Below are 22,241 nucleotides of genomic sequence, written 5' to 3'. Positions count from 1 at the left end.
TCATTTTTCTTACCTTTGTTTTCTGGTGATCTCATAAGTCTCTGGTTGCACTTCTTTCTGACTGCGCATCCAATATTGCTTCCCTTCTTTCTGCCTCCTACATGCTTCCTCTCCTCCAGACCTCATTCCATTCCCCAACCAACATCTCTCTGTCCCTGTATAAGTCCAACTTTTCCTTCCTGTCTTCCTGCCTGCTCCCTGCCACCCGACACACTCCATTCCCTCCCCAAACTTTTTCTTTCTCTCCCCCTGCCCCCTCCCCTTTCTTTCTTTCTTTCTCCCTCCCTGCCCTCCTTTCTTTCTCCCTGCCCCTCTTTCTTTCTTGCTGTCTTTCTTTCTCTCTCCCTGCCCCCTTTCTTTTTTTCTGTCTGTCTCTCTCCCTGCCCCCCTTTCTTTCTTTCTGGCTTTCTTTCTCTCTCCCTTCTCCCCCCCCCCCCCCCGAAGCCACCTCCACCAATGTCAAATGCCCCCAGCAAACACTTCATCCTGTCTGCTCTTACTCTTATTTCCCAAATTATGTATTTTTCTCTCATTTCCCTTCCCCCATTACAGTGCATGCTCCCTCTCTGAGTTCCTGTCACCCTCACAGGCTATTTCTTCTCTACTGCCACAGCTCCACTCCAAGTTTCTGTCTCCATCAGTCTGTCACTCTTCCCTTTCGAACTTTCAGACACTTCTGGCTCTTCATAGCAACATTCTCTGTCCCAGCTATTAACCCTTTCAATTCCCTTCAGCCCTTCATAGTCCCCTTTATTCCTTCCCATGACTTCAGTCCCAACCGTGTGTCGGGCCCACAAGCCTTCCCCCCGACGTCAATTCTGATGTTGGAGAGGAAGTTTCAGGCCAGCCAGGCATCGATTGGTTGGCCCAGAACTTCCTCTCCAACGTTAGAATTGACGTCCGGGGGGTGGGGGTGGAAGGTTTGTGGGCCCAGCGCTTGTGCAGTGGATGCACTCACCTGGCTTTTGAGGCGTTGGGGAAGCAGGGAGAACACAAAGACAACGAGAGTCTATCGCAGAGCCCAGGAACAATGGTGTAGCAAGGGTGAGAGGCACCCAGAGCGGTGGTGCCCCCCTGCCGCTTCCTGCCCCTTCCCCTGTGCCTCTTTAACTTTCCCAATTTGAGCAGCATCTCCAACTTGCTGTCTGCGGCAGCCTGAGCTCTCCCTTTGACACACTTCCTGGTCCTGCGACCCGGAAGTGAAATCAGAGGGAGAGCCAAGTCCATCCTGAGCAGCAGATTGGAGATGCTGCTCACATCGGTGAAGAGGTAAAGGTACTGGGGGTAAGGGAAGGCGCATGTGTGCATGGCGGGAAAAGGATGGGAAGGAGCAGGGGTACAGAGAAGAGGAAAGGCACCAGCACCCTCTGCTAAGATGGTGCCTTGACAGTCTGTACCCTTCACTCCTCTCCTTACTATGCCACTGAAAGGAAGGATCCCATGTTAAGAGTTGCCATAATGGGACAGACTGACGGTCCATCAAGCCCCGTTTCCTACTTCCAACAGTGACCAATCCAGGTCACTGACAAAGTCACTGACAAGGTTCCAAAGAGTAAAACAGATTTTATGCACAATGTGCGGCGGCGGCGGCGAAGAAAGCAAATAGGATGTTGGGCATAATTAAGAAGGGGATCATGAGTAGATCTGAGGATGTCATAATGCCACTTTATAGAACAATGGTCAGACCGCACTTAGAATACTGTGTCCAACACTGGTCTCCATACCTTAAAAAGGATATAACTCTGCTGGAGAAAGTGCAGAGGCGAGCCATGAAGCTTGTCAAAGGAATGGAGCATTTGTGCTATAAAGATCGACTCAGGAAACTGGGACTGTTTACCCTTGAGAAGAGAAGACTGAGAGGGGATTTGATTGAGACTTTTAAAATATTAAAAGGATTTGATAAAATAGACCAAGAAGCAGCATTACTGACATTTTCAGATGTGACACGGACAAGAGGTCATCGCCTGAAACTGAGTGGCAGCAGGTTCAGGACAAATGTCAGGAAATTTTCTTTTACACAGCGCGTGGTGGATGCTTGGAATGCACTCCCGGAGGAGGTTGTGGAGGAGACTACTGTACTGGGATTCAAGCGCAAGTTGGATGCACACCTTCTTGCATATCATATTGAGGGATACGGTAAATCCGGGTCTCCATAAAGGAGTACCTAAATGGGCCGCCGCGTGTGCGGATCGCCAGACTAGATGGACCTCGGTCTGATCCGGTGAAGGCGTTTCTTATGTTCTTATGTTATCCTAAGAATAAGCAGTGAATTTCCCTAAGTCCATCTTAATAATGGCTTATGGACTTTTAGGAAATTATCCAAACTGTTTTTGCTCTGTTGCCTGAATGTGGCCTTCCTAGTGACACATACTGGACAATGCTTTTGCATGTTATTCAAGGTTTAGAAAAGAAAATTGATTAAAAACTTGTCTTAATGGAGAAATGAAAGAATGATTTGTCGGTAATTACCACAAAACTGGAAAAAAATAACCTTTAGAATGCCCAACAGGAACTGGCTGTTGGTAAAGTGCAATTTGAATCACATAAGGCTTCAATCTCATCTTTAATTCATGATAATTATTTTGTTCTGCAGAAGCAAAGTAAGGCCTTAATAAAATAAAAAAAACCAAGAATTTCATGATTATTAGGTAACTTCAGAATGTAGAAGATATTTTTTTCAAGCTCCTCTGGAGGAAAGACTATAACCATGCTGGTACAGATCTGTAAGTGTAAATTACAACATATGCTTAAAATAAATGCATTTTATTGGATTAAGAGAGGTGTAGCCCATCTGAAAATCTTCCTAATATAGTCCAGAGCTGAAGATAACATTTCTTGAACTGATGAAGTGTCGAAATCTGAAAGAAATGAGATGCTTTATTAGTAGTTAATTACCATTTTGAATCAGAAAGAAATCTAAACAGGAAATTTGCAGAGAAGAAATATCTAGTGGTCCTTAGAACATAAGATCATAAGAGTTGCCATACTGGGACAGATCGAAGACCATCAAGCCCAGTATCCTGTTTCCAACAATGTCCAACTCAGGTCACAAGTACTGAGCAAGATCCCAATGAGTAAAACAGATTTTATGGCTGCTTATCCTAAGAATAAACAGTGGATTTCCCCAAGCCATCTTAATAACGGCTTATAGACTTTTGTTTCAGGAAATTATCTAAACCTTTTTTAAACCTTGCCAAGCTAACTGCTTTCACTACATTCTCTGGCAATGAATTCCAGAGTTTGATTACACATTGGATGAAGAAATATTTTCTCTGGTTTGTTTTAAATCTACTACTTTGAAGCTTCATCACATGCCCCCTAGTCCTAGTATTTTTGGAAACAGTAAACAAGCAATTCACATCTACTCATTTCACTCCACTCAGTATTTAATAGGCCTCTGTCATATCTCCCCTTTGCTGATGTTTTATATATCATGCAGAACAGACATGGGACGTTTGTACCACCTGGAGCAGATTTTCCCATTACACTTCTGGACTAAACAAGAGGACTCTCTGGCTAAGTGCTGGAAAAGATATATGCATACAGAAGCATTCTGAATCCAGGTCATGGCATGTGCCATGCCTCTAGTGCCCCCATCCTTCCCACTGTGCTGCAGTCAAACAAGGGAGACAAGGAACAGGAAATGATTTTTGCTTCCCAGTCTCTGTGTGGTCACGCTGCGTACACAGCCCTCGGGATGGCCCTCTATGCATGGGAATGCAGAATGGGAATTTCATTCTGAAAGGAATACTGACAGACTGGAGAAGAAGGTATATTATAGACAACTAGTCTTTAAGCCCGTTACATTAACAGGTGCTAGAAAGCAGCCCCCTTTCCCTCTCCCCCTCCAGTTCCTCCCTAACTGTCTCTCCGTAGCCCCCCTTCTGTCTTTCCCCCCTAAGCAAAATGATCTGCCTCCCAGCACACCCCTCCCCCCGAAGCAGCCCCCTTTCCCTCTACCCCTCCAATTCCTCCCTGACAGTGTCTCCGTGGTCCCTCTTCTGTCTCCCCTCCCAAGCAAAGCTGTCTGCCTCCCAGCACACCCCTCCCCCCCAAAGCAGACCCCTTTCCCTCTACCCCTCCAATTCCTCCCTGACTGTCTCTCCGTGGCCCCCCATTTTGTCTCCCCCCCAAGCAAAGCTATCTACCTCCCAGCACACCCCTCCCCCAAAGCAGACCCCTTTCCCTCTGGCCCTCCAGTTCCTCCCTGACTGTGTCTCCGTGGCCCCCCCTTCTGTCTCCCCCCCCAAGCAAAGCTGTCTGCCTCCAAGCACACCCCTCCCCAAAGCAGGCCCCTTTCCCTCTCCCGCTCCAGTTCCTCCCTGTCTCTCTGTGGTCCCCCTTCTGTCTCCCCCCCAAGCAAAGCTATCTGCCTCCAAGCACAGCCCTTCTCCAAAGCAGGCCCCTTTCCCTCTCCAGCTCCAGTTCCTCCCTGTCTCTCTGTGGCTCCCCTTCTGTCTCCCCCCCCCCCCCCCCCAAGCAAAGCTGTGTGCCTCCAAGCACACCCTTACCCCAAAGCAGGCCCCTTTCTCTCTCCAGCTCCAGTTCCTCCCTGTCTCTCCGTGGCCCCCCTTCTGTCTCCCCCCCCAAGCAAAGTTGTGTGCCTCCAAGCACACCCTTACCCCAAAGTAGGCCCCTTTCCCTCTTCCTTCTTCCCAGTTCCTCCCTGTCTCTTCGTGGCTCACACGATTTTCTCTTCTCGCGGTCTGGCCAGCTCCCCTAGTCCCTTGCCGCCGCCGCCACCCCCTTCCCTTCGCGCAGTCGACAAACCTCTTGCCTCCAGCAGCCGCCGCAGCACTGTAAACACGCTGCTTCGCGGCCTCTACTGCCCCGATTTGCTCTTCCGTGTCCCTGATGACATCATCAGAGAAACGGAAGAGCAAATGAAGGCAGTAGAGGCCGCGAAACAGCGTGTTTAAAGTGCTGCGGCGGCTGCTGGAGGCAAGAGTTTTGTCGACCACGGGCGGCGGCAAAGGACTAAGGTAGCCGGCCAGACTGGGAGAAGGGTGGGCTGAGAGGAACCCGGGACCGTTGCAGAGGCTCGTTGCACAGTGTAAATACAGTTGCTCAGTGTGAGGCTTCCTTCGCTCTTCCGGGTCTGCATTATGACTCCTCAATGTGCCATCTAGCGCATGTGCAGTCGTGCGGCCACATCCCGACAGAAAAGGGATCAGGAAACACGTTTCGCTACTGCGCATGCGCGGGCTAGCATTTTATTATTTAAGATGACAGGAGTACTGTACAAGGAATGGTACCCAGAAGAGCAGGGAGGGGATTAAAAGAATGGATGATTAAGGATGAATAAAGAAAGGGGGGAAAGTAAACCAGGAAGAGTTTAGTCAAAAAATGGGTGCTTAATATGGAAAGCAAATTGTTAATGCTCTATTTGTGCACTAACTAGCTTGTCAAACACACAAAAACTATCACAAGCTAGATCATTTTGCTGCACCTTTTCTGACTTCATGTGCAATTGATCCTTAAATTAATCCAGTTTACTTTTTAACTCCTGTTACACTTTCCTTGTCTTTTAAGTCATAGTTTTGGAGGTAATATTCTGTTGTGGATTAAGAGCTGGTTAAAAGATAGAAAACAGGCAGTAGGGTTGAAAGGTCAGTATTCTCAGTGGCAAAGTGTAACTACCGTGTTTCCCCGAAAATAAGACAGTATCTTATATTTATGTGGGGCCCAAAACAGGCACTAGGTCTTATTTTCAGGGTATGCACATGATCATCTCTCCCTTCCTCTCCTTCACCCCAATTTTTCCTCTTTGCTTTCTCCCCCCCCCTCAACTTGTACAGCATCTTTCCTCCCCTCCCTCCCTCCCATCCCTCGTGCACCATAACCCTTGCCCAGCTTCTTTCCTTCCCATACTCCCAGCCCTCGAGCAGCAGAACCCTTGCACATCTTCTATCCTCCCTCCCTCCCTCCCATCCCTTGTGTAGCAGAACCCTTGAGCACCCCTCATCCCGCCCCCACCGCACAGCTGAACCACTGCTGACCCTCCATTCTTCCCTCCCCATCGACCGTGAGCGAGCCCTAACTTCAACCGAAACAGGGTTGGGCCGACAGCAGTCTAAACTGGCTGCTTCGGCCTTGTCCGTCGGGGAATTCAATCTGCTGCATTATTGCTGACATCATCAGTAATGCGGCAGAGTGAAATCCCCGACGGACAAGGCCAAGCAGCTTGTTTAGAGTGCTGCCGGCCTAACACTGCTTCAGTTGAAGATAGGGTTCACTAGTGGTCGGCGGGGAGGGAAGGATGGAGGTCAGCAGGGATTCGGCTGCGTGGTGGGGGGGCAGCGGTGGCGGGGGGGAGAGGGCCAGGTTGAAGAGTTGCCAGTGAATCCCGGGACTAGGGCCTATTTTTGGGGTAGGGCTTTTATTAAGACCTACCGCGAAAATGATGCTAGGTCTTATTTTCGGGATAGGTCTTATTTTCAGAGAAACACAGTAGTGGGGTTTCTCGGGGGCTGTGCTGGCACTGCTGTTTTTTAACATGTATAAATGAACTAGAGATGGGAATTACTAGTGAGGTAATTATACCCCCCTCCCCCTATTTACTAAGCTACGGTAGAGGTTTGTACTGTGGCCTGGAATGCCAAATGCTTCAACGCTCTATAGGAATTCTATGAGTATTAGAGCAGCGTCGGCTCTGGGCCATGGTAGAAATCTCTACCATGGCTTAGAAAAAGAGGGCCTAAATTTGCTGATGACATAGTGATTCAAAGCTATTAAATTGTAAGAGGATTGTGAAAAATTGCAAGAGGTCCTTATAAGACTAGGAGACGGGGCATCCAAACAGCAAATATTTAATGTGAGTAACTCAAAATGATGCATATGGGAAAGAAGAATCTACATTATAGCTATATGTGATGCAAGGTTCCTCATTAGGAGTCACCACCCAGCAAAAGGATCTAGGTGTCATCATTGATGATATGTTGAAATCGTCAGCTCAGTGTGCAGCAGTGGCTCAGAAAGCAAATAGAATGTTAGGAATGATTAAGAAAGGAATGGACAAACAGATCTGGCATAGAAAACAGCAAGGTTGTATGTTCCCTCTGCAATTGCTAATAAAAACAATATTAAAAAAAAAAAAGAAAGGAATGGAAAACAAAAATGAAAATGTTATAATGCTTTTGTATGTTCAACTCCCTTCAAATATTTTGTGCAAACTGCAATTCTGATCACTGCATCTCAAAAAAGAACAGCAGAATTAGAAAAAGGTACAGAGAAGGGTGACAAAAAATGATAAAGGGGATTGGACAACTCTTATGCGGAAAGGCTTTAGTGGCTAGGGGGCTCATAATCGAAATGGAAATACGTCTAAAATCCCGCCTAAATCAGCGCATGGATGATCAAAAAGACTGGGATAATCGAAACGGGTTTTAAATGTATCTAAAAGCAGCTTAGGCCTTTTCCTTGCCGCTGTACGCCCAGAGTAAAAAGGGGTGTTTTAGGAGGAGTGGAGAGGGCGGGATTTGGGCGGGATATGGGCTGACCTAGACTTAGTCATACTGCAAGTATAACTGAAAGTTTAATGAAATTGTCTAGACGGAGCCTGTACGTAGTGACTTAGGCGATTTAAAAACAGGTCTAAATGCCCAGAAAGTATCCAAAGTGACCAGATTACCACTGCAGACACAAAGTACAGACCCCTCTCCCCCACACACACACACATTCCCCCAGTGATCACTGACCCCTCCCCCATACCATAAAAATCGGAATAAAAACGTACATACCTGCCTCCAGAACACCAGCACCTGGCATAGGAAAGCCTAGTAGAGCTGCACAGAGATTGCTTATGTAGTCTGGGGGGTGGGCTAGTGAACTACAGTTCCAGGCTCATAAGCCACTCTCACCACTGCATTCATGGTGAAACATGTGCACCCACCAAATCCTTACTGTACTACCATATAGATGCCACATGCATTCATAAGGGCTATTGGGGTGGTAGATAGGTAGGTATAGTAGGTTTTGGGGCGTTTGTGGGGTCTCACCATGACCTGCAAGGGAGTTGTGGTGAGATGTTTATATGGCACCCTTTTTGTGAAGTTCACAACAGTGCACTGTAAGGTGCCCCACTACTCTGTTGCCGTGTCTGGGTGTCCAGTCCATTACTTTGCTGACCCCTCCCATATGCAAAAGGTCTTGTTCTAGGCATTTTTTACTTGGATGAATTTTTGGACGAGAATGGGGTATAAAGACAGATGACTTAGCGGTCTGGACGATCAAAAGGCTGGACATAGAAGTAGATGATTCTCAAAAAAAGAAATATTTTGGACATGTTTTTCGAGAAAGGGCTTTTAACATGTCCGACTTTGGGCGACTAGCGACTTAGGCCCAAAACGGACTTAGACATATTTTTTGATTATGCCCCTCAAGGTCTCTTCAGCTTCAAAAAGAGATAGCTGAAGGAAGATATGACAGAGGTCTATAAAATGCCAAGTGGAGTGGAGTGGAATGAGTAGACATTAATCATGTATTTACCGTTTCAAAAAAATACAAGGACTAGGGAGCATGCAATAAAGCTATTAAGTAGTAAATGTAAAATAAATTAGAGAAAATATTTCTTTACTTAGGTCCGGATTCTCTAAACGGCACCAGTTTGTTAGATGCCAGCAGGCGCCCAAACTCAGTGAAAAATGCCTTTTAAATAATTTTTTAACCGAGTTTCAAGACACCTACTGGCACCTAAAAACTGGTGCCAGAATCATGCCTCCATAGATGCTTTAGGTCACCTAATGCCATTCTAAGCATGGCTAATGCCGGAAGTGGCATTAGACAGTCTAAAATGCCTCCATAGGCACAATTCACTTCAAAGGTAGGTGCCGAAAATGTAGGCCTGGAAAACCCTAGCCTATATTTCTAGCACCTACCTTTGCCAGAGGTGCGATTCTATAATCAGTACTGTCACGTGATTGACACGCTATCGGTAGCCACTTTTACGGTGGCTGCTGACAAAAGCGCCAGTTAGAGAATCCAAGCCTTACCCCCCTCTTCTACAAAACCGCACTAGCATTTTTTAGCACAGAGAGCTGCGCTGAATAGCCCGCGCTGCTCCCAACGCTCATAGGAACTCAATGAGCATCGGGAGCAGCGTGGCTCTGTGCTCTCTCTGCACTAAAAACCACTAGCGCGGTTTTGTAGAAGAGGGGGTTAATGTATAATTAAACACTGGAATTTGGTGCCAGAGAATATGGTAAAAGCAGTTAGCTTAGCAGGGTTTAAAAAAGGTTTGGACAATTTCCTGAAAGAAAAGTCTAAATAAATATTTTAAATAAATAGTTTTAATTTTAGAATTGTAATTTTGTCTTGTGTTTATAATTATGTATGTTTATTTTTGTGGAAACCGCTTTGTTTATAAGTGGTATATATATTTTTAAAAATAAAAAATAAAGATGGACTTGGGAAAATTCACTGCTTATTTCTAGGATATAAAAATATAAAATCTGTTTTATTCTTTTGGGATCTTGTCAGGTACTTGTGAACTGGATTGGCTACTGTTGGAAACAGGATACTGGGCCTGATGGGCCACCTCTGCTTACACTTTCCAGTGGTTCCCAATCCTGGCCTGGAGGACCACTATGCCAGTCGGGTTTTCAGGATAGCCCTAATGAATATGCATGAGAGAGATTTGCATATAATGGAGGTGTCAGGCATGCAAATCTGCTCCATGCATATTCATTAGGGCTATCCTGAAAACCCGAATGGCCTAGTGGTCCTCCAGGACAGGATTGGGATCCACTGCTTTATGCTAGTAAGATATTTTTGTATGTTGTTTTGTAAACTGCCTAGACTTTTAGGCAGTATATTATTTTTTTAAATAACTAAGATGTTTTAATGGGGAATTGTATTGATATTGCAAGGAGTTTAATATGCCAGTTCTTTTTAACCCAGCCAGTTGGGTTCTCAGGATATAAACCACAAATGCGCATGAGACAGATTTGCATACCAAAAAGCAGTGTATACAAATGCCTCTCATGCTTATTTATTGTGGATATCCTGGGAACTCGTCTGGCTGGTTGTGTCCCAGGGACTGGGTTCAGGAGCACTTTATTATGCCATAATGTGTACTTTTATTTTGACGGCTGTAATTGTTTATTGCCTATGCTTGGCTTATACTTGTTGTATACCCTTGTGTGAATTTGTTCAAAAATAGGAAAGAAAAAAAATTTCCATGTTAAGAAAAGACCATCTACAATTGCACTTATCCTGCTTAATCAATAAATATTATTTATTTAAAACATGTACTTTCTTATTCCATGCCCTGCCAAGCTGGGTAAAAAGAAAGCTCTCTTCATGGGCTATGGTGGAGTCACATTCTTGGATGCTGGACTGTGAAACCTTAAGGAATGGGTAAAGTTTCTCACTGAACAAACACCCATGCAGCTTCTGATAAATTTTTATTAAAATAATTGATTTAATATGCTTCCAAATAATATGATTTGGTGATAATTTCAATAACAGTTTGTGTCTTTCGAGGTCCTATTCATAGAGTTTTCCCAATTATTCACCTATACAAATAAGGCCCTTTTGTTAGATACTGTATAGAAATATACAGCTTGCAATGAGACTCAATTTAAAGTCTTTTAATACTATCCCTGCCATACAGCTAAATGTAATTTAATGGGTCCTTTTCTCTTCTAATTTTAGCCTTTTTTTCCTCCCTTATTATAGGACTCATTTTTGAATCACAAAGAGCTGCAATGTTATTGGTTCCTGATTGTTCGTTCACTCTTCTGTGCATCTGAAAAGTATTGAAAATGTTAATAAAAAGAAAATAAAGAATTACAAAGCTAGCCTGCAACTCGGTATGAAAAGAGTGCCGCACTGAGTCAGACAAGAACAAAATTACATCAGCTTTGTCATGCGGTATTGCAAGCCCCCTCAAGGATTCTGCATCATTTTTAAACAAAACAAACTGTAGAAGATAAAAAAAATAAAAAGAAAAATACATGAGCAAAGAGAGCAGAAATGAAGCCCAGAGCATGGACTAGCAGGTCTTTGATTCATATCGCCAAGGCTGCAGCAGCTCAAGGATACCACACATTTGGCAGCAAAGGGTAACAGTAGAGGAGTCTGTGACAGTATTTACAAGATTTTCTGGTAAATTGATGCCACATTTGTGCACATTTTCTAACTATACATTTTACCCACTTTCTTTATCTAAAATTGTCACCCCTTTTGTTTTTTCTAGCTTTTATATTGTGAATTGCTTTGTTAGTCCATAAATCATAAACACTAAGTGCTCCTTTTATCAAGCCACGCTAGCGGGGTTAACGCGTGTGACTTTTCATCACGTGCTAACCCCCGCGCTGGCTAAAAACTACCGCCTGCTCAAGAGGAGGTGGTAGCGGCTCGTGTGGCCGGCAGTTTAACACATGCGTTAAACCATTAGCAAGGCTTAATAAAAAGGAGCCCTAAACCTTAAATGACAATGTTTTTATTTTAAAGTCTAAAAACCACACTCTCAAAATGTTTGCAGCACAGTAAACACACCCACCACGTAAAGTAGTGATTCCCAAATAGTTTCCCAAGAGGCTACATAGAAACAAAATAGGGATTAGCAAGCATTAACTAAATGGCTTAATATTGTGAAAATTATCGCGAGGTAGGAAAAAGCCTCATATCCCCTCCTCCAACCCAACAATATGTTAAAATTGTAGATAAATAGGAGGCTTTGTAGGGGTTGATATAATCACTGGCATAAAAAAAAACCTCCTCTATAATCTTTCACTCTATAAAAGCCTTATGCAATGCAGTAGAATCCCTAAGTTGTTTAAACTACATTGAGAGACTACAATGATTGAGCAGCTAATGCTTCATCAGAGCAATACTGATTGTGTCTGAAAGAGATTTACCACCCGTCGACGATGGCCAGCGTTTCGCTTCAAAAAAGCTGCCTCAGAACGTACAGGTAACCAATCTCTGAGTGAAGCTCCGAGTCAAAAAAACATGGTGGCTTCTCAGACATTTTAAATATCTACCATGTAAAAACAAATGAATTTTCCAATCATTGTTGTATGCATCCAGATTTGTTTCGTTCTTTTTCATTTCTTCTTTTCTATTTTTATTTTCACTTTATTTTTTTCTCTACTGTCTTATCCAACCTTCTCATCATAATTTTCTTTCTCCATGGTTTCCTCTGATCTGACAAAGCCAAAGGAAAACAGGGGTCCAATCTTGTCTGCAGTGAAAAACCAACCAGGAGCAAACAAACCAAAACTGCAGACGTGTACAAGAAGCAGGCAATAATTTATTGTGACAATTAAAATATATCTAAAAACCTTTTTACCAAATGTTGGACCCAACACGGTCCGTGTTTCGGACCACCTTCATCAGGGGTCCATGGTAAAAAAGAAAAGAAAATTTTGTCACAAAAAAAGTTTGGTAAAAAGGTTTTTAGATATATTTTAATTGTCACAATAAATTATTGCCTGCTTCTTGTACACGTCTGCAGTTTTGGTTTGTTTGCTCCTGGTACTATTCATAGCAGTCTGTGACCTTTGGCGATATATTCTGTTATTTCTCCAGTTTTTTTGTGACAAAATTTTCTTTTCTTTTTTACCATGGACCCCTGATGAAGGTTGTCCGAAACACAGACCGTGTTGGGTCCAACGTTTGGTAAAAAGGTTTTTAGATATATTTTAATTGTCACAATAAATTATTGCCTGCTTCTTGTACACGTCTGCAGTTTTGGTTTGTTTCCTCTGATCTGACACCACTCTCTCATCCATTCTACCTTCCTGTTTTCCAATCCTTCATTTCATAGGAGCTAATTTTTGAAAATGATTGGGGGTGCTCAACTCATAACTCACAACAAATTTTCCCGTCACTCAGTAAAGGGGGGGAAAAAAAGGAAAAACAAAATACATCTGGTAGCAAATAGTAGTGATGACGAGCCTATATCTAAATGTCAAGAGCAGGAGCAGGGAATGTGGCTAAATCAAAAGCTATGATCCAGACTCTCTCCTCCCCCCCACCCCCCAGCGTGTCACCATCATACTCTCTCACCCTCCCTCCATTCATTTATAACACTTTCTTCCAACCAGTCTCTCTTTTCCTTCAGCCCATCTGCACTATACTCTATTCCCCCCCTTTTTTTTTTTTTTTTTCATTTTTCCCTAATTTCATTTTCTCTCTCCATCCTCCCTCTGTACTTTTTAATTTTTCTCCTCCTGCAAAGGCATAATGTAATGCTTTATATTTGGGGGGGCAGTGAATTGAATTGCTCTTGGCCTGCATGACTCCCTAAATCTTTTTTAACCTGTTCTGCTTCTTATTTTCCCTTTTCCTAGGTGTGGCTCCCTGGTAGAGCTGCTGCCTCTACATCCAGAGGTTGTGAGATCAAATCCCAGTGCTGCTTCTTGTGACCCTAGGCAAGTCACCTAATCTTCCGGTGCCCACCACTTTGAATGTCAGCTTTGAAAAGCCAAAGCCACTAAAAGGTGGTATATAAGTCCAAATTTCCTTTCCCTTCCCTCCACACCCCAGCAAGGTCAAATGCACTTTTCCCTAGTTAGTTGCCATTCCATGCAGGTTTGGCTCACCCATCCCTTTACTGATTCCCACTTCTTACTCTCCTTTACAGGTGAGACTTCCTTACTCATAGAAACATGATGGCAGCTAAAGACCATTCAGTTTGCCAATCTGCAGCACCCATTATCTCCTCTCCCTAAGAGATCCCATATGCCTGTGCCATGCTTTCTTGAATTCATTGAACTCAATCTTCGATTTGTAATTTCTCATTGGCCACAGGCTTGGATCATTTCCTTGCTCTGCTCTCCCTGGCTCCAGGCACATTTCCATTTTTCAGTGGCTGGTTCCTCATGCCCTTTTACATTGCAGAACTTACCCTGACACTCACAGATTCCAGATCAATGGCCACCTTTCTGCCTGCAGAGTCCAGATCAGATTCTTTGCCAAATGCTCACCCTAAGCTTTGGAAGCCCATCAAGTAGGATTATCAGACGTCCGGATTTACCCAGACATGCCCTCTTTTTAGAGGACATGTTCGGGCGTCCGAACAGCTTTTCAAAACCAGGCACTTTGTCCGGGTTTTGAAAAGCTTCCCCTTCAGATCGCTCTGGGACGAGAACAGTCTAAGGGGCGGGGCTAGGTAGAATTGGGTGGGCCTGGGGAGGAGTCAGGATTTTACACAAGTAAAATCTGGTAACCCTACCATCAAGGAGTAAGCACTCATACTAAGCCACTGTGTTCTAGGCAGTTTGCAGGATATTGCTCTGGTAGCCAAGGAACAACCATCCAGCAGAATCGAGATCTGGGAGGTGGTTGCAAATTTATACCAAGAGCAAATGGTATATTGAGTTTTCAGGTTATGCATGTATTTCTACTGTAAAATATGGACTGCACATACATTTTAAAAGACCCCATTAAAACTTATAACCTCATTGCTTCTTTTTTTTTTAAGTTCAATAAATTTTTATTTGAATTTTCAATTAATAACAAATTTTGAATAAGCGGTTCATAAAAGTGATTAACAAACAATTTGTTTACAACAATCAATATATATAAGCCAATACATATTAACACAAGAAACTATAGAAGTGCGCACGCCGACTGGGCACGAAGCAAGCACTGGCGAGCAGGCCAAGGGTGGTGATTTTAAAGCTGTTAAACTATGCCCCCAAGCCGGAGACTTTGAGAGCTATCCGAACCAAAGGCCCACCTCACCTACGACAACAAGCCAGTGCTCTGCTTTCAGGATTATTCGAGCAGAGTCTCCTTGTTACGGAAGGCTTCTGCACCATTGAGTGCTGAATTGCATACTAAACACGGGCAAGTTGCATTATTGTACCCTGCAAAAATAAAAATCTTTTATGAGGGCAAGAACCAACTTTTTGAGACCACGGAAGCGGCCGCGACCCTTATTCATCAGATGCCTGGCCCCTCTCCCCAGTCTACCTGAGAGATTTGGTGTTTCAGGTCTCCCATGTTCAGTTATCGTCGGCACCTTTCCTTATAGCTGACTCGGCCACTTTCCTGCTTGGTACATGGGCTTCTGATGCCCTGTGACTGTATCACTGATCTCTCAAAAGACCTAGCACTCTGTTTGCCACTTGAAATTGGGAAAATGCTGGTGTCCTGGATGTCTGGAAAGGACCTTTCCTTGTTCTACTTCAGATCATTTTGAGGTGTTCCAGGTTCATCCAGTAGGAGGGCAGTTGTGGCTGAGATTATGGCCTGCGTGTGCAATGTTGGATTACATCGCCTGGAGAGTTGGATGGACCATGAAGGCAGCCAGTGCGGGCTTTTCCTGAACATGGACTTTCTCTGACTGTGCGAGTTCTCAAAAGTCTCCCTATTTTAGTCTCTGAAGGGTTTGGGGTTTTTTTTTTTAGCCCTGTTAAACAGGATTAGGCTTCTTTAATGAATCCTCTCTGATTTCTTCTGTTTCTGTTTTTTTGAGGGAGACAGTGTTGGGTTTGGTATAAATTTATTACTGGTGTATATTCTATTCTCAGTTTTGTGGGGTGACCTTGGGGTGGGGATAAGTGGGGTAATCGTTATCTGTGTCTCTTGTGGGGCATCTTCCATTGCTTTTTGGTTTGTTTGTTGTTGTTTTTTTTTGGGGGGGGGGTTCTCCTGGTTATCACAGGTGGTTTTTGACCTGTTGTCTATGGAAGGACATTTCAGGTGTTAATACATAGAATGGTGGAATTTAGTAAGTCTAACTGCAAAGTATGAAAGAGCGTTTGCGGGGGGAAAAAAAGGATGTTTGCACATTTTTAAAAAAAATTTAGAATCCTCTCATAAAATATAGTGACATCTCACATTTTAAATGAATATTTTTCTTAATGGTAATGTGCATCCATGCTGTTAGTTTCTTGTGTTAATAACCTCATTGCTTCTGATGGAAAAGAATGTACCTCCTCTGCCCTGTTCTCTTTTCAAATCATAAATGAAACATTTACCCAAATTCTGAGTTTAGCCAACTTCAAAATAAATGCCCTCAGAGCAGACTGTGCATAATATGTAGAGTTCAGGACTGAGAACCTACTGAGTAGGGAAATAATCCCATGTCATTTTCTAGTGTCTACTTCAACCTCAGTCCTTCTACACCAGCATTCTTCAAAGCAAAGCTTGTGGGTTAGTGGCTTTGGCCATTCATACTCTGATTCTTATGTGAGCCAAGGATGATGAAGCCATTGTGACATCACTGATGTGATTGGCTCTTAGGCACTGGTGGAATGAGGCATTATGACATCACAATCTCAGCTCTGGAATGTTGCTGCTCAATCTCAGCATTCTTCAAAGCAAAGCTTGAGGGTCAGTGGTTGTGGCCATTCATACTCTGATTCTTCCCTCTTTCCTTAAAGAATGACATGAAGATGGTTTTCCCACGGTTATCTGCGGGGACGGGAACGGTGATGAATTTTGTCACCGTGTCATTCTTACAGACTTCAGGTCCATTCTGCTTACCACTGATGAGTGTCTCGAAGCGAGCTTCCAAACCTTTCGGTACTCAGACTGTAAGCTCTGGGAGACAGGACGTTAGGGTTATGCATATAAGCTTGCCTACAGTGTGAAACAAATAATAAAGCCTGTTATTCTTTCTTCCATGCTCCCATTCACATTTTTTCTTCTCTACAAACTTTAATATTTCATTACATTCATCGCTGTGATTAAATGAAGTTGCCATACGATATAGTTTTGTATTTTGTTTTATGTTTAATGTATGTATAGCTGAGGTTAGACATCTGTCTCCACTGAAATATTCTTGCAGAGCCACCAAATCCCAGGAGCCAAGACAAAAAATGTTTATCTAGGAGTGCAGCAGTTCTCTCTGACACGTTAAGGCCAAAGGTCATTTTACTACAGCAGCAAACATTCCAAAACACTGATTTGCAATTGTGTTGTAAAGTGTGGTAATAAAAATACTCTGCAGCAAGGACCATTGGACTATAAACAATATGTAGTGATTTGATTTTGTAACTTAGAACATAACAACAGAATAGCCTTACTGGGTCAGACCAATGGTCCATCAAGCCCACTATCCTGTTCCCATACTGGCCAATCCAGGTCACGAGTATCTGTCAAAATCCCAAATAGTGGTAACATTACATGCTACCAATCCCAGGGCAAGCAGTGGTTTCCCCTATGTCTGTCTAAATAGCAGACTATGGACTTTTTCTCCAGGAACTTGTCCAAACCTTTTTTTAAAACAAGCTACTTTAACCACTGTTACCACATCCTCTGGCAATGCATTCCAATAGAAGGAAAAAAATATTTCCCTGTAACTTTGAATGTTCCCTAATCTTTGTAATTTTTGATTATTTATATACCACATGTAGAGCATATCCTAAGGGGATCCTAAGCAGTTTACATTGAATAGTGATCAGGTACTCTATAAGTATTTTCCCTCTCTGTCTTGGCAGGCTCACAATTTAGCTATAGTAAGAACATAAAAACATAAGAATAGCCTTACTGGGTCAGACCATTGGTCCATCAAGCCCAGAAGCCCGTTCTCACAGTGGCCAATCCAGGTCCCTAGTACGTGGCCAAAACCCAAGGAGTAGCAATATTTCATACAGAATCTCAAAGAATAGCAAGATTACAGAATCCCAGAGACTAACAAGATTCTAGAATCCTAAATACCAGCAACATTCCAAGCTACCGATCCAGGGCAAGCAGTGGCTTCCCCCATGTCTTTCTCAATAACAGACTATGGACTTTTCCTCCAGGAACTTGTCCAAATCTTTCTTAAAACCAGCTACGCCATCCACTCTTACCACAACCTCTGCCAACGCGTTCCAGAGCTTAACTATTCTCCGAGTGAAAAAATATTTCCTCCTATTGGTTTTAAAATGTCACTCCACTGAGACAATATTAAAATCTTTACTGAATGACAGGGTAAGGCGGTGTTGTTACTATCCCTTGACTTCACAGCAGCTTTTGACTTAGTCAGTCATTCTCTTTTACTATTGCGCCTTAAATCACTAGGATTATCTGGTATAGTTCTCAATTGGTTTCGATTATTTCTAACAGAAAGAACATTTAGGGCTCCTTTTACGAAGCTGTGTTAGCGGCTTTATCGCACGCACCTTGTTAGCGCGTGCTAACCCCCGCGCTAGCCGAAAAACTACCGCCTGCTCAAGAGGAGGTAGTAGCAGCTGCAAATTAGCACGCGCTATTACGCGCATTAAACCGCTAACGCGGCTTCGTAAAAGGAGCACTTAGTATCATTTTCATCTTCCAGTAAACTTTCTTGTGGAGTACCTCAGGGTTATGTTATCTCTCCTCTGTTGTTTAACATCTTTCTAAGTCCTTTGGCTTTAAAGATTCAAGAAATTCAAATTAAGAGTTATTTCTATACAGATGACATTTTATTAGTTTTCCCTCAAAGATTGGATAATTTATTATTTATTTATTTATTTATTTTTAAAATGTATGAATCGCTGAAATCTAAGCAATGGACAACAACATCCACAGTTTCAAACACAAACAAACATTATAAAATACAGTAAACAAATTCTGCCTCACAAAATTTCCCTAATACAGAATTATTAAAATCTGAGACAAATAATAACCACAGAGTTAGAGAAAGGTGTCCACAAACAATTGTGTTTTTAACAATTTCTTGAAAGACATACGAACTTTGCATAATCTCATTATATCTGGAATTGAATTACCGGCAATCGAGAAAATAGGTATTCTAGATTTTACATAGCGAATCCCATTCTCTTTTAAACTGATGAGCAACATCCCTCCCTCAGATCTCAAACATCTTGCAGGTTGATAGATTTCCCACAAGCTTTGAAAGCAAGTAGGAGAAGTGGAGTATAATATTTGATGATCAACTGGTAGAGCTTTGTAGCAAATTCTCTGCTGAACAGGTAACCAGTGTAGAGCTTTTAAGAGCGGAGTAATATGGGCAATCGTAGGAATACAGATATCTATTATCTAAATAATCCCATATATCTAAAAAGAAGAAGGTGTATGACACAAATTGTTAAAGTATATTTAGGAAGAGACCTCAGTAACGGAGCCCACGCACAGTCGTTTTTCATAGACCGAAAAGTTCAACGTGGTCACATGCTCCTTTGCTCCAATCATCGGTCTCCTTCCAAAATGTGTTCTATCCTATATTCTAAATGTGCTATAAATATTTTAAAGAGAATTTATTCTAATTTATTTCTTTGTATTTATTCTCTATAATAAAGCATCATCCTACTTCCTTATGTTAAAAAATGATCATAATTCCTCTGATGCAATATCTCAAGTGTCTACACTCATTCATTAAAGACCTTTAAAACGTCATTGTTAAGCACCTATACTTTTATCTGAACACTTAATAATGATTTAGAATTAGAAGTGCATAAGCTCTGTCAGTTGGGTCTTTAATGAATGAGTGTAGACACTTGAGATATTGCATCAGAGGAATTATGATCATTTTTTAACATAAGGAAGTAGGATGATGCTTTATTATAGAGAATAAATACAAAGAAATAAATTAGAATAAATTCTCTTTAAAATATTTATAGCACATTTAGAATATAGGATAGAACACATTTTGGAAGGAGACCGATGATTGGAGCAAAGGAGCATGTGACCACGTTGAACTTTTCGGTCTATGAAAAACGACTGTGCGTGGGCTCCGTTACTGAGGTCTCTTCCTAAATATAGTTTAACAATTTGTGTCATACACCTTCTTCTTTTTAGATATATGGGATTATTTAGATAATAGATATCTGTGGTTTATTCCCATTAGGGGACTCTATTATAGTGCAATCGTAGGAATACCCATTATCAATCTAGCCACTGAATTACGAAGTTGCACAGGTTTACATATTTTCTTTGACAATCCAAGATACAAAAGATTGCAGTAATCAATTTGAGATAGCAATAACTCTTGAACGACAGGGCAAAAATCCACAGGCTGGAGCATCGATTTTAATCTAAATAAGATGTGAAGTTGTGCAGATCCTCCTTATACCACTCTATGGGCTCCTTTTACTAAGGTGCACTAGCGTTTTTAGTGCACGCAGGATTTTAGCATTGCTAAACCCGCGCTACGCATCTAGAACTAACACCAGCTCAATTTAGCGCATGCTATTCTGCGCGTTAAGGCCCTAACGCACCTTTGTAAAAGGAGCCCTATGTGTTGTTTCATAGAGAGCTAAGAATCTAACCATACCCCAAGAACCAACATCTGCGTATGTACCAGTAATCTCATTTTAGTCCCTTTACAATCATGCCTCGACATGATTGATGAATGGGCTACAAACAATAAATTAGTTTTGAACCCTCAAAAAACTACAGGATCACAGGCACTGCAAGTTCTCCGTCAATTGCTCCATTTTTACATTCTCAGCCTATTAAATTTTTGAATTCCATGAGGTATTTAGGAGTTCAACTAGATGTTTCATTGTCATTTGGTTTACAATTAACTTCTGTGATTAAGTCTTGTTTTGCATCAGTGCGTCAAATTCGATTAATTTGATAAGTCCTATTGTGAATCTTTGATTTAGGCTTTGGATATCTCTAAGTTGGACTATTGTAATATAATTTATTCTGGTCTTCCAAAAATAGCTCGTAAAAGTTACAAACAGTGCAAAATACTATTGTTAGAATTTTAACTAATGCTCGTAGATATGACCACATGACCCCACGTTTGAAAGAGTCTCATTGGCTTCCTGTAAAATGCCAACTAATGCATAAAGCTTTGACTTTATCCTTTAAAGCAGGGGTGTCCAACCTTTTGGCTTCCCTGGGCCGCATTGGCCGAAAAAAATGTTTTTGGGGCCGCACAAATGTGCAAATTCTGCAGCAAGACAGAGGAGGGAGCCGGCAAGACGGTAAACACCTGGGGGCAGCAGATGAAAACACTGCATCGCCCTCGACCGGGGCCACACAAAATACTTCACGGGGCCGCAGGTTGGACACCCCTGCTTTAAAGCATTATAATCCGGCCACCCTGATTATTTAGCAATGCTCTTGATACCATATAGGCCAGTTCGAAATCTGCATTCTTCTAATGCTCATCAGTTGTCGTTACCCTCAGTTTATTTAGGGGTCCTTTTACTAAGGCGCACTCGCCATATTAGCGTGCGCTAAACGCTAGCATGCCCATAGACTATAATGGACGTGTTAGCGTTTAGTGCGTGCTAATATTTAGCATGCGCTAAAACGGCCTAGCGTGTCTTAGTAAAAGGGCCCCTTAGTTAGGCTGGCTTCCACACCTAATTCTGCCTTTTTTGCTTTTGCTTTGTGTCTATGCAATTCCCTTCCTATTGAATTATGTAGTGAACTTTCATATATTAATTTTAGAAGCCTATTGGAAACTTATCTTTTCGGTTTAGCATTTTCTTAGATAAAATTTTATTTTTTGAGGAAAATCTACATCTCTCTGGATTGGAACCTAGGGAGGGATTCCTGGATGCAGCTTTTATATATTATATTTCATACTTTACATTTTATTTTTACACTCTTCTACTTACATATTTTTGTCTTTTCTTGTAATAATGGAGTTCTTTTCTTTTTTGTTTTTAATTCTTGTAAACCACTTTGATGTTATAGTAAAGACCGGTCTATCAATACAAATAGACATAAAACATAGCATGATCATGTCCTCTTTTTAGAGGACTGTCAGGGTGTCCAGAGGGATTTCCAAAACCCAGCAGTTTGTCCAGTTTTAGGATGGCCCCGAGCTTGGGGCCACATCTGGAGGGCCTCTGAGCATTTGCAGACGTTGGCATGCATGTGACATTATCATGCCGACATCCATGCATGTGCGAAGGTCCTCCAGACGCGGCCCCCGAGCTCGGGGAAAGAGATACAAGCTTCATGTGGGGTGGGGCTGGTGGCTGAATGGGGTGCGGCCAGGTGTCCTCTTTTTTCAAGGGGAAATCTGGTAACCCTAAATGTATGTAAAAGCATGGCATGGACATACTGCCCCCATCAGTAATTCCATGGGAGCATCGCAGGGAAGCCTGTAAATCAGGAATATACTAGTTGATATTCAAAATGATTTAACCAGTCAGAAATGGCTATTGTCCAGTTAAATAGCTTGTTCGGGGCTATCTGCTAATTGTCAGCAGCACTTAACCAGTTATTGCCTCTGAAAAATTATAGTTTGCGCCGAACCGGCTATTTTGGAGATGTTCCTGGGTGGAGTCAGCACTTGGCTGGCTAAGTGCTGATATTGGTACATGTGGGTACCAAATGACATAGGGAAATGCGGTAGGGGGTTTCTGGAAACCAAATTTAGGTACTTAGTA

At 42.5% G+C, this 22,241-nt stretch overlaps 1 long non-coding RNA gene across 1 annotated transcript in view; it reads right to left on the bottom strand.

Annotated features, from left to right (window-relative positions):
* Window positions 1-2,747: 2,747 nt before the first annotated feature.
* LOC117353790 overlaps window positions 2,748-22,241 on the bottom strand; it is a 51,211-nt gene continuing 31,717 nt past the window's right edge. The window contains exons 2-3 of the long non-coding RNA XR_004538030.1: window positions 16,444-16,539; window positions 2,748-2,858 (exon numbers count right to left, since the gene is read on the bottom strand). This is a non-coding gene — a long non-coding RNA (uncharacterized LOC117353790). The remainder of the gene's footprint in view (window positions 2,859-16,443; window positions 16,540-22,241) is intronic.

The sequence above is a fragment of the Geotrypetes seraphini genome, chromosome 1 (assembly GCF_902459505.1).
Source record: "Geotrypetes seraphini chromosome 1, aGeoSer1.1, whole genome shotgun sequence".
Lineage (NCBI taxonomy): Eukaryota > Metazoa > Chordata > Amphibia > Gymnophiona > Dermophiidae > Geotrypetes > Geotrypetes seraphini.
Note: the sequence above shows the minus strand (reverse complement) of the source record. Positions and strands in the feature narration are given on the sequence as shown.